This window comes from Balearica regulorum, chromosome 3 (genome assembly GCF_011004875.1).
Source record: "Balearica regulorum gibbericeps isolate bBalReg1 chromosome 3, bBalReg1.pri, whole genome shotgun sequence".
Taxonomy (NCBI): domain Eukaryota; kingdom Metazoa; phylum Chordata; class Aves; order Gruiformes; family Gruidae; genus Balearica; species Balearica regulorum.
The window spans coordinates 71,988,939-71,992,554 of NC_046186.1; positions in this window are offsets into that span (position 1 = coordinate 71,988,939).

Sequence of the window (3,616 nt, forward strand, 5' to 3'; positions counted from 1 at the left end):
CAGCTGTGTAGCTGGTTTTGCTAGCTGATCTTAGAGAATTCTACCCTTAAACTGTTCCTAAGGTATTAATAAGGAACCTGTACAAAGGCTGAGATTTCAAACAGTAACCCTGGCGCTACTAACAGTCAAAAGAGGCAAGTGAAGTTTAAGCAAGGGTTAGGATCATCACTGGTTTACGGTGCCTATTACAGTATCTATGAAGTAATATTAAGATACACCCAGCCAGTGTAAACTAACTGTGCAGCCAGCAGTGATGCAGAGTCACATGTGTAGTCTCTCCTTGGAAGTCTGAGAGAAAACAAAAGCGCTCTGGCATTAGTTCGGAAATGCGTGTTTCTCCCTGACTGTGTGGTACTGTCAGAACTCTAGGCTGGTCGGTTGGGTCCTGATCTACACCGCACATTTATTCTGGTAAGGCTGTTCTGGGAAGGCAGTGTGCGCGTTACGCTTGTGCTCAATTGATTTCTGGTCATAACCCTGACTTTACAACTGATATAAAACCTAAATTCTCTTTTTGTGTTACTTGCCAGGTGGAATGTAGCAGCAGTTTGCTGAGAATGGTTCCATTCAGGTCATAATTTTAGATTTTGCTCAACAGTGGTCATTGTAACTAAAATATCTATCGCTTCTGTCCATCTCCTGTTACTTTGGAAACACTTATTCCTGCTAGCTCATCTCAGAGCAGCCAGCTGTAGTTCTGCTTACAGCTAAACTTTGGGCTTTTCCATGAATCAAATACGTCCAGACTCGCTTCAGCTGGTAGATCTGTGCTGTACAAAACTGGCTCTGAAATTCCTGCTCATGTGTCTCTTCAGATGCTGCAAGCCAGATGGGCAGGACAGATGACAGTGGAAAGGAAAACTTGCAGTCTGAGTAGAAGGCAAATGAGTCCCAAGTACATAGTTGTGCAAAAGCCACTATCGTGAACATCTTGTTAACGCACTTAAAATTCACTGCTATGTTGTGAGTGACAGGTGGACGCAGTGAAAAGGGACATGGAGCAGAGCCGGTGATGAGACGCTCCAGTAAGGCACTGAGACGCAGATCTTGCTGAGAGCTCCTGAATCCCTGGACGGACTGGGCGTGAGGAGCCCAGAAATGAAGACGTCCAGGTGAGTATACACGTGTGTGCATTTATAGGCTTCCATCTCTAAAATGGAAAACAAATTTATCTCTTTCCTTGCAAAAGGATAGCCACGTGCATTAGAGTTAAGAAAAAGATGCAGTATTTTGAAGAGTGGGTTCTCTTAATGCTTATTTTTCTGTTTGTATGTTAGGAGGAGTATAGAGCTGTCAGCTGTGTTGCAGGAGGAGTTTTCTTCTCATAAATCTATTCATTGCAAGCAAACCAAAATATTCAGTCTGTCACCTGAGTAAGAAGGGAAAGTAGGCAAGCTTTAGTCCTTGGAAGCAGGCCAGTGAGGGGCCGCTTAGACTGGAAGCGTGATGTATTTTGAGAACTTCTGAAATAAACCACATTTTAAAAGCAGTAGTTTGGTTCTACAGCGCAACCAGGCCTGCTCACTTGAACACCAGTGTGATACGTGGTAAGCGAAGGGGGAAAAATGCTGACTCTGTAGTTCATTCTGGTTTGGAAGGCAGGAGGGGATGATACCAAGCCCCTCCTGTGGAGTTCCTGTATGGATGGAGGGAAGGGCCAGCGCTGCTTATCTCCTGTGTTTAAAAGGCGGAGAGACAGTCTGAGGGCGAGTCAGACCAAGAAGAGCTGCAGTGAGAGCCACAGTTCATGAGGAGATAAGAGATGTTACCTTCCCTAAAGACCTACTGCTGTCCTACAGAGTGGGGTTTTTTGGCTAGTTGGGTTTTGTGTTTGGTTGGGTTTTTTTAGCCAATCCCTCCCCCTTTCTTTCCCCTAGCTAGCACCTGTATCCTCCTCAGCTGGGAAAATGAGACCTAGCATGACTGGCATGCTCTTTCCTAACTGTGTTAGTTGCAGTGAGGAGTCTTTAAACTGGTTTACAAAATGGTTCAGAGAGATCCCAGCTCATAGAGGCAGTCCTCTGAAAGGCAGGAGACTTCTATGACCAAGGAAAAACTAGGTGCATGCTAAAGCAGAACGGCACTTTAACTTCTTACAGCTTGATAGCTCCAGCTCCATAGCACAACAGCGTTGTCTGGCAATTGCTGTGTTCAAGATTTGCACTATTATTTCATTAACCTGATGGTAGTGTTTCTTTCCTTGTGCTTTGTAACTTTGTAGAACACCATAGAGAAGGGGATTACTTAGCTCATGGAAATCTGTCAAGTTGTGAAGCAGTACCAACACTTTGTCAGGCTTAACCACTCGCATTGCAGCTGTTTAGAATAGAGTTAAATCTCCTTGTTGCTGTGCAGGTGCTTGGTTTACAGTTTCATAAGTAGGGATGCAAAGAGCACATGCCAACAGCTGCCGTGCTCCATCTGCAGTGCAATTCATGCTGTGCTTGTGCAGTAAGGGAGAACTGTTGTGTTTCATGTCCACCCTACTCCTTTTTTCTTTTCTGTGGATTTGTGGGTTTTTTCAGCCTTATACATCCCTTCTATTTGAACTATGTTAATGAAGGGGCTAGGGTTATGTTCATTAAGTGGAAAGAATATTAATTTCCACATACAGAGGAGTTTGTCTACAACTGTTTGAAGACTCGCTCCTGCCTGTGCAGTCACTGTTGCTGTGCTAGAGTCTTAGCAGTTTCCTGTTTAGCCATGGATGACTTCTGGCAGGGGTTTTCTTTCACTAAACTGCATTCTTAATTCAGATGCCTCTGTAGCTCTAGCATTGCCTCTGTCTTATGTGGTTATGTTACCATTACGGCAGCTCTCTTGTGCTACAGTCCTGGAAAGCACGGTTTGGGGCTTTGGGGATGTCAGTCACTGCCACTCCTTCCAGCCCCGCAGAGCAACTGCCCTGCTCGAGCCTTTCGTGGCTCCGCACCTGCCTGAAGCACCCACCAGTTGTGACACATGCCCCACTTCCATCATCCTCACTCGGTTGGGGACCTGGCAAATGTTTGGGGTCCTACACCCTAATGACGCTGAGCTTGAGGAAGTGCAAAGTACCTAAAAATAAGACTTTAAAAAAAAAAGGGGGGGGGGGAGAAGGGGAGTTTGGGCAGTGTCCCTGGTACCTTGGGCTGACGAATACCACGCTGCGCTGCTGGGTTGTGTGTTTGGTTTTTTGCAAGGCAGTTCAGCGTTAGAAATGTTTTTTTCTACCACTGCGGTGCTGGCAGTTTAGTGAGGCAACTCGAGTTGTTCTGTCACAGATCAGCTGCAAGGACAAGTACTGGAATAACTTAGACATCTCATTAAATGGATCATAATCGTTCCTTTGGGGGGGGGGGGTGCATGGGAAATCCTAGCTTTTCTCCCTCACTATAACAACTTAAGCTGAACCTGGCTACTTCTGATCATTCAGATGGTAACTGAACTCAATCTAATGCTAGGTAGTTAAGGTTCATTTGCTGGGTTCCCCCCCTCCCCCAGTCATTCTTCTGACAAACAATTTTGGTAAATAAGAACAATGAAAAGCTAAAAAACAAATAGTATCCTGCATCTAACACATCCAGCAAACAGCTGGTTTATGTAACTAAATATAGATGCACACATGAACACAGTC